Source organism: Pezoporus occidentalis, unplaced genomic scaffold, assembly GCF_034315485.1.
Source record: "Pezoporus occidentalis ecotype Australia unplaced genomic scaffold, CSIRO_AGI_Poc_V1 ctg23, whole genome shotgun sequence".
Taxonomy (NCBI): Eukaryota; Metazoa; Chordata; class Aves; order Psittaciformes; family Psittacidae; genus Pezoporus; species Pezoporus occidentalis.
Window position 1 is genome coordinate 5,628,611 of NW_026914180.1, and position 14,607 is coordinate 5,643,217.

Genomic DNA, 14,607 nt, shown 5'->3' on the forward strand with positions numbered 1-14,607 from the left:
CTAATAAAATATGATGCCAGGAGTTTTTAAAATCTTTATCTTCCTCCTCTGTCTCATTAGCAAAATGAATAGGCTAGCTCCATGGGCACCACCTAATCTGGAGAATTCAATGTTGTTCAAGGACACTGCAAATAAATTTCGGCAGGTATTCCTTCATGCAACAGTAGTACATAAAATGCATTTTTTACAATATCTGCCAGTTGCTATACTAAAGTTTCTCTTTGCTGTATAAGCTTACTGCTAGCATCAAAGGCTGGAAGGCCAAACAGGATCACTTACACTGCCAAGTCTGATCTCCTGACCAGGAGAATTTTATGTAGCTATCCCATCAAAAACTACACTCGAAGTAGAGCTCCCATGGTTAGTATTTGATCCACAGAACGTATAACACTCATCCATTCCACCAGTGGTCTATCAGAACCATGCTGACATCATGAGAACAGATTATTTTATAACATAAGACAATACTTATTTTCAGAAAGTGGACTCAGATCTAACAAAATCTCACAAATCTAACAAATCTCAGATTTAACAAAAATCATGACAGTAATGTGAAATGAGCCAATTTGTTCTTGACCGCTTAACTTTTTCTCAAGTAGATATTTTATTAGAGTAATTACACCTCCAAGTAACAAAAATACAGTGGGATCCTGAGATCCTGGGGTGATACATATATAAAATCAAAAGCCATCACTAGTGACTTAAATCATTTGGGTACATCTAAGTATTTGAATGACGGACTCCAGAGATTTCATACTGTCTTGATGGTGGGAGGATAGAAGAAGGAATAGGTTGTCACTCATCCAACTCTAAAATATTTTCATCTTAAGTCCTCTAAGCTATACATTACATTCAAATTACACCCACACCGCCAATGATTTCAACTGCAGAGATACCCCGTGCTGAATGTTCCATATATATCTATGCTACATGGCTACATTGGACCATATTTTACATGTGGTGTGTCACATAGAATCATAAAATCAACTAGGTTGGAAAAGACCTTTAAGATCACCAAGGCCAGCCATTACCCCAGGCCTGCCAAGACCACCACTAAACCATATCACTGAGGGCCTCATCCACACAGTTTGGGAACAGTTCCAGGGACAGTGATTCTACCACTTCCCTGGGCAGCCTGTTCCAATGTCTGATCACCCTCTCTGTTAAGAAATTTTTCCTAATATCCGATCTAAACCTCCCATGGTGCAGCTTGAGACCATTCCTCTTGTCCTATTGCTTGTTACCTGGGAGAAGAGGCTGACCCCCACCTCACTGCAACCTCCTTCCAAGTAGTTGTATAGAGCAATAAGGTCACCCCTGAGACTTCTCCAGCCTAAAAAACCCCAGGTCCCTCAGCCATTCCTCACGAGATTTGTTCTCCAGACACTTCACCAGCTTTGTTGCCCTTCTCTGGACCACTCCAACACACTTTCTTGTAGTGAGGGGCCCAGAACTGAACACAATATTCAAGGGGCAGCCTCGCCAGTGCAGACTACAGCAGGACAATCATGTTCCTGGCCGTGCCGGCTGCACTGTTTCTGAGAGAGGCCAGGACACCACTGGCCTTCTTGGCTTTCTTATCTACTAACCCTGTAAATTCCCTCCAGTGATGTGGGTTTAGCATATGCTTCCATGGATATGAAATGCACCCACTTACTCTGTTTCAGGTTTTCCTGTGCTCTAAGTAGAAGTGTGCAGGCAGGGTCAAAAGCTCTTCATGACAATGCCACTACTCCCCGGCCCGCCTGTTTGCCATTCCCTCAGTAAATCTCATCCATGGCCTAGATGAAGTCACCCCAAACCTTCTCATTGCCAGCTGAATCCTACACATAGAAAAGGCATGTCTCCTGGTCTTTCAACAAAGGAGCAGTAAAGGGGAAGGTCTGCCTACATTAACGGATTTCAAGTTGTATCTTGGACTGAATGTCTTCTTTGGTGACCAGGTGTGCCCTGCTCTCCTAGGCACTACTAATGGCTGAACTGAGGGGAGTGGGACAACTCCCAGACTTATCCACATGAAGTTGAAAGTATCAATATTCATCCTTCTGTCTCCATCAGTGTATGGGCATGGTTACTGACCCCATTTCTCATCAAAGATGTGGTCATGCATGGCTCAACCTGTAATAACTACTACCTGACATAAAAGTGCACTTTCTCTGTCCCAAGGAAATGATCATACCTTTGGCCTTGCTACAGGTGTCCTTCAGCTTCATGACCTCTAGACAATTCCCCTATTTACCACATGTTCCACACTGATACAGCTGTTGCAATCAGGCTTTCCCAAAATTCTGGTCCCACATTACAGAGAAAAAAAAGCATAGAGCTCCATTTGGCCAATCATGTGACAAGTTATGATGATGATGGGCTTAGCTCACCACAGTACGCTGGCTATGTATCATACATGGGAGGATAGAAGGCTGCAGAGTTTTTAAAAAAGCACAGAGACAAAGACTTTCTTCATTGTGAAAGCAAGTACACCATTCATTCATTCTTCTTGGAAGTATATTCCCTACAAACTGGTCACTGATAAACTTGCAGAAGCCAGTATTTCTATTTTCAGTAATGATAAGGTTACAAAAATGTCTTTTGTTTCAAAATCATATTATTCTGTGAGTAATCACTTATTTACACTGTAAGAATAGTACAAAGTTAACAAGGTTTCATAGGATAGATTCATTTTGTTTTGCATCTTGTGTTGATACTTCAGAATTTATTTGCTTTTACAGAAACAGTGCACCTTCTCTGGCCCAAGGAGATCATAGAATTATAGAATAGTTAGGGTTGGAAAGGACCTTAAGATCATCAAGTTCCAACCCCCCTGCCATGGGCAGGGACACCTCACACTAAACCATGTCACCCAAGGCTCTGTCCAACCTGGTCTTGAACACCGCCAGGGATGGAGCATTCACAGCTTCCCTGGACAAGCCATTCCAGTGTCTCACACCCTAACAGTAAAGAAATTCTTCCTTACATCCAATCTAAACTTTAAGTTTTAACCCTTTACCCCTTGTCCTGTCACTACAGTCCCTAATGAAGAGTCCACCCCCAGCATCCCTATAGTCCCCCTTCAGATACTGGAAAGCTGCTATGAGGTCTCCATGCAGCCTTCTTTTCTCCAGGCTGAACAGCCCCAACTTTCTCAGCCTGTCTTCATACGGGAGGTGCTCCAGTCCCTTGATCATCCTTGTGGCCCTTCTCTGGACTTGTTCCAACAGTTCCATGTCCTTTTTATGTTGAGGACACCAGAACTGCACACAATACACCAAGTGAGGTCTCACAAGAGCAGAGTAGAGGGGCAGGATCACCTCCATTGACCTGCTGGTCAATTGATCTACCCCTGTCCATCAGTTCTGTAGCCCCATCATAGAAGGCCACCAAATTGGTCAGACAGGATTTCCCCTTAGTGAAGCCATGCTGGCTGTCACCAAGCACCTTGTTGATTTTCATGTGCCTTAGCATGCCTTCCAGGAGAAACTGCTCCAAGATTTTGCCAGGCACAGAGGTGAGACTGACTGGTCTGTAGTTCCCCTGGCCATCCATTTTCTCCTTCTTGAAAATGGGGGGTATATTACCTTTTTCCCAGTAATCGGGAACTTCACCTGACTGCCATGAGTTTTCAAATATGATGGCCAGTGGCTTAGCAACTTCATTCACCAGCTCCTTCAAGACCTGTGGATAGATTTCATCAGGTCCCATGGACTTGTGTACGTTCAGGTTTCTAAGATGATCTTGAACCTGACCCTCTCCTACAGTGGGCCTAGGATCTTCATTCTCACAGTTCCTGCGTCTGCCTTCCAAGACTTGGGTGGTGTGGTCAGAGCATTTGTCAGTAAAGCCTGAGGCAAAGAAGTCATTACGAACCTCAGCCTTCTCCAAATCCATACCTATGCTCATACCTTTGACCTTGCTACAGGTGTCCTTCAGCTTTATGACTTCTAGCCAATTCCCCCTATTTTCCACATGTTCCACATTGATATGGCTGTTGCAGTCAGGCCTTCCCAAAATTCTGATCCCATCTTATAGAAAATTTGAATCAAAACCATTCATATTTTCTGGTCATACCTTAAGTCATGACAGGTTTGAGGGAACAGCAGGTTTGAGGGAACACCAGCTTTCCTGTCAAATAGCCCCGAAGAAAGCTTCAAATTTCTTGTCTATGTCCTAAAGAACCTTACAGAATAACTGAATCAAAAGTTATTTTGTCCGTACGTGTTATAAAATTTATCATATAATTTGGCACTAGTGAAGTAACCCTGCAGAAGACGCTGTACAACTCCAAGTTCCCTACATCTAATTGATTTTTATATTACTGCAGGCTAATAATCTCCATAGAGCTTCTGAAATACCCAAGTGAGGATTTCATTTCTGCACTTTGTAAAAATACCTGACCATGTACCTCTCCATCCTGTCCAGCTTTGTTCTTTCTTGTTCAATTTGTTCCCTCTACCGGTTCAGCAGTATTGACACAGCAGTACACAGCCAGACAGAGCTAGGGGAACATAACCCAGCAAAAATGAAAAATTTAATGTGAATTAATTCTCTGAGCCAGTTCATTCTTTATTCATACAGCAGAAGGAATGATATAACTGAACAGAGGGAGCTACTCCAGCCACCACTGTTACAAAGAGAAATGCTTGTGAGCTACACCATGCACTCAAAGCAATTACAAAAATGTTCTTCTGTCCGGCTGATGCCTTTTTTAGTACTGACAGTAACAGAAAATGTGAGAAACTATATTGTCCTCTTGCTCTGCATATGCACAATCCTCATAAAGGATTCATGAATCAAGAAATAACTACAGACCACAATTTTCAGACAGTTCTTCCTGCCTTATGTTGTGGAATAAGAAATACTGATGCACAATGTCAGTGGGACAAGTTTATGGAATTTTGGGGAAAAATTTGTTTACCAATTCATGCATACAATAGATTTTAAGGTGTAGATTTTCGAATCATTACATTAATTTATATATTGTATGCATATTTGTACATAATGTGTGCTTGTGTATTTATATATCTATTTATATGTTTGTGCTTATTTTATTTATATCTAAAGTTCTCTGAAATATAGTTACCCTCCCATAGTGTCAAAATAAGCTGGTGCAGAAGACAGCATTACATTCTCTATAATTTCTTTACGAGAGCCAAAATATACTCATTTATTGCACAAAATCACTGTCTATTGACTTTCCCAAAAACTGTGGTTTTGCCTTTATAAAGCAGCAGCAACTTAGAGTATTTTCATATAAGTTTGTGTGACTATGCATATAAAAGAAAGAAAAAAATAGGTTAATTACTCTGTTAAGAGTTTAATTACTGTTGGAGTGTCCCCCCTGCATATTTTATTATGCAGTTTATATTTCATTTACTTAAGAAAAGCATTGAAGCTTATGACCCAAATAAACATTTTATTTTAACATCAAGGAAATATTTAAATGGCTGATTGAATTAAATACAAAAACTAGTAAATTTAAGTATTATAAACTGAAAAAATATGGTTATACAAAAATCTGAAATACATATAAACTAAAGCATAGTCTTAGTTATCTTCCTCTGTTAGATGCATCACTGCATGCACAAGGCCATGAACCCCAAATCAGTGTCTTCACTGAAGCTACACTCTGGGAAAAAAATAATGGGAGTTTTGACTCCATAGCAATATAAGAAGAATTTCACAATGTGACCTATAATTTTTACAGAAATAAATTAATGGACTAATAAATTAATAAATTAACTGAAATAAATTAAGGGATGGCATGCAGATGCCAAGATTAAACAGAGTAATAACAAAATATTAGTAAGCACTTTTAATGTAATTAAATTTTTGATGTATTGCAATTTTTAGTATGTAATTACTTTTGAAGGAACTGGAGAGTAATACTGGATCACACCCTTATTCAACCTAGTTACTAAAGAACAAAATGCAACAATGTTTCTAAATTCTATTAGAGAATAATAGTGTATTGTCCATTATAGATAATGATGGCAAGATTTTTCTCATCTGACAATCACTCATAGTGATTACCTAATAAAAGGACAATCCTTGGTACTATAAGAACCTATGGTCAGTCCAAAATGCATTGAAATGTGCAATATAAAGCATCTCAGCTTGCAAGTGACCTTGAATCTGTTTCCTTATTGCTGGAGGTTGGGATTGTTCCATGGCTGCATTCCCAGTCTGCATCAAAGGGCTGCTGGTAACATCAATCTTAAACACTGGTCTTTAAAACAATTTTTTATGTTGGCCTTGAGCAGGTCTAATAATTTCACTTAATTACCTCTGTTTCTACACAAAAACTGGAATCTAGGCTGACTTCTCTTTTTTCATTCTCGTGAAATCCAGCCACAGGCTTTCTGACTGCCATCAAATATCTGGAATCACAATTAGATAAAATATGTTGGATGCCATGTGACACCCAGTCATCTTTATTGCCCAGAAGTTCACTTTCAGCTTAGAGTAGAATGAATTCCATTTGACTCAGAGGTCAGTACTTGGGAAGAAAAATGTTCTCATTTGCATATTCAAATATTCAAATTGGATGCATCCAATTTGCATTATTTGTCTCTTAATGAGAACGACCTTTTCTGCAGATGGGAAAAAGCAACTGAACTTGGCATCTGAAAGTTATGGAAGAATAAGAAATTAGAATTTCTAACAAAACAGGGTAGAGATTGTGCTCACTTATGTGAATAAAGAAATAATCAGGGTCATATTGAACCCTAAACCCAGTGCTCTTTCACCCAGGTTAAGCTCAGTATCTGAATTTTACTGCTCAGATGTATCTGTAATAACATTTCTTGCCTACCACCCATCCTTCACAAAGAACATCTAAACAGTTCTCACACCACTAATGTGGCTCTGGTTAACAACATAACATGTTTGTAATTATTTTACATAACAAAATTTGAAGCTTCAAAATTCAAAGATTAAGTGACTTGCCCAAGGCTACAAAGAGGATGTTACTACGTCAGGACTGGAGCTCAGTTGTATCTAGTCTTTAATCTTGTGTTCAAATACATTAGATCAAGTGTCTTTCAGTACTGAAATGAAAGAAGCAGCGATCAATTTACAAAGCAGGATTAGGATCACATAGCCTGTGTTGTTCTACTTCTGTGAATGCCAAAGAAGGAAATGAGTCCTACATACAGGTACCTCATCTGTAGCCAGGAGACAGGTAACATCATCATTATTCCACGTATTCCTATAAATTTAATGATCCTGTTTATTGAATATATATATATATTTGTATAGTCAAATTGCCAGTATGCTTCTCTTCCTTTCAAGCTTAATCTTTCACCTGCAGACCTCAAAATCAGGCAATAAGATCACCACAGAGGTAACAGCTGTTAGAACTGGAACCACTCACATGCAGGACTCAGGATTAATTAAAGAGCTGGGAATTCAGACAAACATCTTGGTGTGGCTCATAAACAAGGGCACAGTTATTTATTCTTCTTCTTATTTCTTTTCATTACAGTGCTGCAGGAGTCGCCCATCAGGGATCAGGGCCCATATTGTGAGGATTTATTTAAACACTTAATGAAAATATGGCACCTGCAGTTAAGAATTTACAACTTCAATTATAAGATGAAGAATAAAACTGTCTCTTCAGTTGATTTCTGTAATCATAACATTCTAAACTATACTGACACATACCTCATTTTAACTGTGTGGTCTTCCATGATTACGTACAGGAATGGGCTGCAGTAAGCTTAACACTGCCAGTCTGAAGTGTATCCAGACAAATGTGGGTTGTCCTAAAAATAGACAGCTTACCTTTGTCAGCAGTAAGCAAGGAGGACATTTCCACTGAGAAAAAGAATATTCAAGCTGTACATAACCAGCCACTCCGCAGGCATACACGTACATACATAACCAGTTGTGCAAAGCTTTGTTCTTAACATTTCCTTAATTCTTAGCATACTATTTTTTTTTTTTTTTTTTTTTTTTTTTTTTTTTCCAGAATTAGTCAGGAGAGCAAAAGTGACAAACCCTTTCCTGATAAACAATGAAATTACACAAAATCTGTCTACCTGGACTTGTGTAAAGCATTTGACACTGTCCCACACAACATCCCTGTCTCTAAACTGGAGATACGAATTTGATGGATGCACCACCTGGTGGATAAAGAATTGCCTGCATGGCCACACACAAAGAGTTGTGGTCAATGGCTCAGTGTCCAGCTGATACAGGTTGGGTAATGAGTGGTGTCCCTTGGATCGGTGTTGGGACCAACCCTGTTCAACATCTTTGTCGGCAACATGGACAGTGGGATTGAGTGCACCCTCAGCAAGTTTGCTGATGACACCAAGCTGTGTGGTTTGGTTGATAGCTGGAGGGAAAGAATGCCATCCAGAGGGACCTTGACAAACTTGTGAGGTGGGCTGATGCCAACCTTACGAAGTTTAACCATGCCAAGTGCAAGGTCCTATAACTGGGTTGGAGCAATCCCGGAGCTACAGGGGCAGAGAAGAGATTCAGGTTGGGCAGAGAAGAGATTCAGAGCAGCCCTGCGGAGGACTTGGGGGTGTTGCTCGATGAGAAAATGAACATGAGCTGGCTTCAGTGTGCACTCGCAGCCCAGAAAGCCAACCGTATCCTGGGCTGCATCAAAAGGACTGTGACCAGAAGGTCAAAGGAGGTGATCCTGCCCCTTTACTCTGCTCTTGTGAGACCCCAACATAAGAAGGACATGGAGCTGTTGGAGGAAGTCCAGAGGAGGGCCACGAGGATGATCAGGGGGCTGGAGCACCTCATATATGAAGACAGGCTGAGAAAGCTGAGGCTGTTCAGCCTGGAGAAGAGAAGGCTGCGTGGAGACCTCATAGCAGCTTTCCAGTATCTGAAGGGGGCCTACAAGGATGTCAGAGCGGGACTCTTCATCAGGGACTGTAGTGATAGGACAAATGGGTAATGGGTTCAAATTTAAACAGGGGAAGTTTAGGATAGATATAAGCAAGAAGTTCTTTATTGTGAGGGTGGTGAGGCACTGGAATGGGTTGCCCAAAGAAGTGGTGAATGCTCCATTCCTGGTAGTGTTCAAGGTCAGGCTGGACACAGCCTTGGGCGACATGGTCTAGTGTGAAGCATCCCTGCCCCTGTGATTGCAACTAGATGATCTTAAGGTCCTTTCCAACCCTAACTATGCCATGGCTTTTGTAATTTCTGTTTTCACCTGTGTTTCAAAATCTAGTTTATATTGGGCACAGGTGCAAATGTTCACAAATAGGGCAACAGAAGGACCAGCTCTAGTTATTAAAGTAATGAAATCACCTTTAAAGCAGCCTGAGAAATAGCTGTTCTACCAAGAGGCTATTTTAATGTGGTAATTTTTGTTACTTGCTAATGGGGTAGTTTTATAACTGATTTATTAATCTTGACTTCTCCTTAGTACAACAAAGACAAGGAACTACTGGAGAGGGTCCAACGGAGGGCCACGAAGATGATCAGGGGTCTGGAGCATCTCTCTGATGAGAAGAGACTGTGGGAGCTGGGCCTGTTTAGTCTAGAGAAGTCTGAGAGGGGATCTTATTAATGCATATAAGTATTTTAAAGGTGGATGCCAAGAGGATGATGCCAGATTCTTTTCAGTGGTACCTAGCAACAGAACTAGGAGCAATGGCCATAAGCTAAAAATTAAGGAGTTTCACTTCAACATGAGGAAGAACTTCACGTTGAGGGTGGCAGAGCACTGGAACAGGCTCCCATGGAGGTTGTGGAGTCTCCCTCTCTAGAGACATTTAAAACCCACCCGGACAAATTTGTGTGTAAACTGCTCTAGGTGGCCTTGCCTTGGATTAGATGATCTCCAGACATCCACTCCAACCCAAACAATTCTGTGGTTCTGTGATTTAGGTGATCTTAGTCTGTGCTGCTACTGGAAAGAGCAGCAGTCTTCCCTTTCCCATTGCTAGCTCCTTTCTGTAGCTGAATCAGAAAATTAATCCAGCCCAACTGAAAAGCTTATTAGTTTCATTTGGATCAAATCTTGGATTTTGGTGGATTGGGCCACAATCAACCATGTGGATTAACACATGGTGTTAACATTAAGGGAACATGAGAAAATGCATTACCTGGACAAGTGCATGGCAGATTGAGGGTGTTCTAAAGTAGCTGCAAAACTGCAGTCTTGAAAGATGGTGATTGCTTGAAAGGGATGTTAGCAAGTGTAAAAGTAGATTAGGGTGGTTTCTGTGCAAACATGAGGTTATTCAATTCATGCACATACGGTTTTGTTTTGCTGCCTTTTTCTTTGCATACAAGTCACTTAACTAGCTATCTACAGTGCAGATGACTGCATCTAAACCAGTCATGTGAGACTCCCTTTTAAATGAGTGGCAGTCTAATCATCAGGTTAACAGTTTTCCTCATTTTGGCTGGCATAGAGTTCATTTTCTTCCTAGTAGGTGCTACAGTGATGTGTTTTGGATTTAGAGTGGAGGGACTGTCCATCTCTCCCTTTAGCAGAAGCCTAAAATTTGTTAGATGAGATTTTTCTCCAGAAGTGACTATTTCTCTACATTAGACTACAGAGGACAGGGTGACTGGGTCTGCTAAAGATGTTTGTCTAAACTAAGGGAAAAGAACTCTTCTCTGTCAGGGTTAAACCAGTGTTGCTATTTCAAAGTACTTTGAGAGAACGATCTTTAACTAGAGATGTGGTGCACACAGTCCAGTGCTGCACTCTGGTTATGGTCAGGTAAGTGTGGTTCCAGAACAGGAACTGTATGTTAAATTAATACTAGATTACAAGCAATAAAATCATGCATTATAGGAACTGAGATTAAGATGTAGAATGGCAACCAACGTGTACAAACCGGTACCTTTGTTACAGTACAAGATCCAAAGTTTGTTATCATCCTGAAAAGACCTCCAAATACCTCATTGTATCTGGCTCAGATACATATCCTATTTTGCACATTTAACAAATCCTCAGGAAAAATGCCATAAGACTTTTGTTAATTGCTGGGAGCACCCCACTGTGCTAGAAAAAGCTCCTGGAAATTAACTGTCCCTGAAAACAATTACTTTACACCATGTATAAAAAAGAATGTGTTTAGCAGTGGAATGAACACTGATGCTGCACACTACTACCGCTGCAGTTGCTCCTGTGTTAGTGGCACTATACTTATTCTTGTCAGTGTTATCACTTTCATAGATAAATAAACAGGTAAAAAGTGATTTTAACAAAGTAACAGTAACTGTCCATTTTAGGGGATTTGTTTGTCGAATTCAAGCATTCGTAGGCATTTATTCTGGAATGTCGCTCCTACTTCCATGTATTGTTTGCCTTGTCAGAATTAAAGAAATCGCTAATAAAAATAAGGACTGATCTTCAGAGAACAGAATTGCAATTGCTATGTTAAAGCTAAGCAATTAACAACAAAGGTGAAAGAACAGAGGGAAAAGGAAATGTCCCTTGTTAAATATTTATGGGTGTTTGATGAAAACTGCCTTATAAATGACAATATAATACAAGTGTTCCTTAGATAAGGTCAGCATTCAGCATAGAATTAAGTCTCTCATGCAGACTTAATTTTTTTTGGCACAGAAACTTGGATTATATAAATTTCATATAGGAAATGCAAAGTGCCATAATGCGGGACTTTGATCAATGATGCTATCCTGATTTATAATTGTGTTTTTTTAACTGTGATGCCCACAGAGCACTAATTTAAAAGCTCATTTTAGTTGCAACCTACTTCTTCCTTTTAATAACAAGAAAGTCATCTGATTACATTTTTTCAGTCATCCTTGCGTCACATATTAGATAATCTCCTTATAGTTTAAAACTAAAAATGCTAATGGATTGGGGAAATGGGTTTCTGCTTTCACTCAGCATATCTGTCTTTTTTTATGCTTGTCTTTTGGATCATTTATCTAAATAATAACCTTTAGTACCCACTTCTTCCTTCCAATGAACTAAAAGATATTAATGATTAAAGTCAGTTAATACACACCTTCTCCCTAGTTTTGCCAACTGAGGTTACCACTTTCAGATGCTTTTTTGTGGGGGGAGTGTGGGAGCTACAGACATCCCCTTGCAGAGCTACTTACATGGTTACTTCCTAATTGTCTCAATCAAAATAGCCTAAGTTATCTTAAACTAACTGTAAATTTCTTTTAATGTATCACCAGTTGTACTGACTGAAAGGTCATCGATCTTGGTGACTAAAAGAAAGGAATTGCAAGAAAAACTTAGCAAACAGCTTTCAGTCAGCAAATATGCTGGGGCAGCTCCAGGAAAGAGGCAGTAATAAGACCCCTCATGGGAAGGTGCTGAGAGGGGTAACTTCTTCAGCAGGCAAAGCTGGAGATACAGCAGGATATATTTGCATGGCCTTAGTCTCAGAATGATGGAAGATAACTCATTTTGTACAAAAGCAGCATGGAGAAGATAAATGATCAGGCCAAGGTCAGGTACAAAGACCCTGGAAATTATGGGAGGAAGTGCGAGGCAGATTTTTCTAGAGTATTTGTGCAATTCAGGTTTCATCATGCCTAGTTTAAGCAGTACAAGGACTGAGCTTTGAGAAATTGCTTACCACATAACCTCAGGGAGGAGGGGAGAAGATCCTGAGCAACAAGGATGTATCTTTAAAACACTGTGGAGATCACTTTCCTCACCTTCTGAAACAGATGGAACTGAAGGACAATTGAAGATGCAAGAACTTTGTACTGACTTGAAACTCTGAAAACATTTTCTAGAGGAAAATTATCCTTCCACAGACAATCCCTCCCAGCAGACCAAATCTCAGTTCTGCTGATCCCTGTCACAGTACGACAAGGTGGACACAGTAACTCGGGTAGATGGATGCCATGCTAGAGACTCACATCAGAGTCTTCAAGTAATATCTGCACCATTCTGAGGCTCTCACTGCTTAGAACAAATTAACTCTGGCACAAAGCTTTCAGCCTGCAGTCAAAAAAGTCTTTGTATGCAAAGCAATATTCTTATATGAATCAGGCTGTTTTCTCCATTGACAAGAATAAAAAGCATGACCCTGTGAGCTCAGTCTAAAAGTCTTGCTGGTGCTGCTTTGATATTTGCTGTGGTGATAAACAGCACAATATTCTCAATAGCTGCACCTTACAAGAAAGCCAGAATCTACCTATGTGCATTATGTAGTCACTAAATCCCATTTTCATGGCATGTGGGAGGTGACCAGGAGACAATAAGAAACAGACAGCTAAAGGAATTGTATTCTGCTGAGGGGGCTAGAAATCCATGAATAGGAAAGTAAATCTGTTAACAAAGATTACCTCAGCAGGAAACAAAAATTTACTGAAGCAACAATTCTATATGAACTTTCATTTCCAGTGACTCATACGAGTATGTTCAATTTCATTCTAAACCTGAAACCTGCCCTTGTGGCTTGTTTTCTGCTGAGGGATCACTGTCAAAACAAAGAACAATTACAAAATGTTCTCTCAATTCAGAATTCCTATTTGGCAAGTGATGCCAATATGACGCAGAGATCTAATCATGAGATTCGTAATATGAAAATTTAATTTCTCCCCGTTTTGTTTATTTAGACAACACAGGAAAGCTGGAAAACTAGTTGGCAAGAGTTTCTAATTATTCACATTTTAGGTTTTAAGAAGACTCCATTTACCAGGTAGTTGAAGCTAAATTGGCAAATGTAAAATAATAAACCACAATATTCTAGGATAGTATATGAAATATTTATTGTACATATTGAGATATGCTGTCACTAGATTTGAATGCTGAATTAGTCTATTAAGCAGACTGATATCTCAATATTATATTTGATTATTATAGTTACATTTTGCTTGAAATATTGCTTTAATTCTTAGAAAGTATTTTTACTTCACAAACAGGTGATAATAATTCTATCAGTATATCTTTTGCAAAAGTAACATGCCCATTTTCACCCAAATTTGGGATTATGGGGTTCAACAAAATACATGCTTTCCCCATTTTGCTTTGTGACATGACGTACTCAAGAAGGCAAACACTGACATTTTCTCTCTTTGAAAATATGTGAAATTTCCCATTAGTGGAAAGCTCTGTTGCCCTGAATGAAAAATTGCCCAGTGAGGCATAAGGAAGATGCAAATCTTGGAGTTTTAAAAGCATCTTATATTTTCTCAAATTATATTCAGCTGTACTTATCTAGCATTATGGCATGCTGCTGGATTACTGTTATCAATAAATCCATAAATAGGATGTGAAATGCATGTGAGCTGTCTGTGCATGAATAAAGAGCAGCCCAGCAATAAATCATAGCATAATATATAGTTGAAAATGTAGCAAAAGGAATGCCTTGACAAATCAATGCAACATATTCTGTCACTGAGGGTGAAAGATTCATTACGCATCAGTCTTGAGAAAGCTGAATTTCTGAAGCATGGGTCATCTAGGACGTATGATGTAATGAGAGAATATAGAAACATGCATAGAAAGACAAAAATAATCTTCTGAATAATAAAGCCATATTAAATTTTCAGGTAAAATACAAGTCCTACGCAGTACTTCATTGATCAAGAGTGGTCAGGAGTGCAATGCCAAAGAACAAAATAATGAACCCTGACTTCCTATGGATTGGTCCCCACAGGAGATTCAAGACTGTTTTTCTGAAGCTG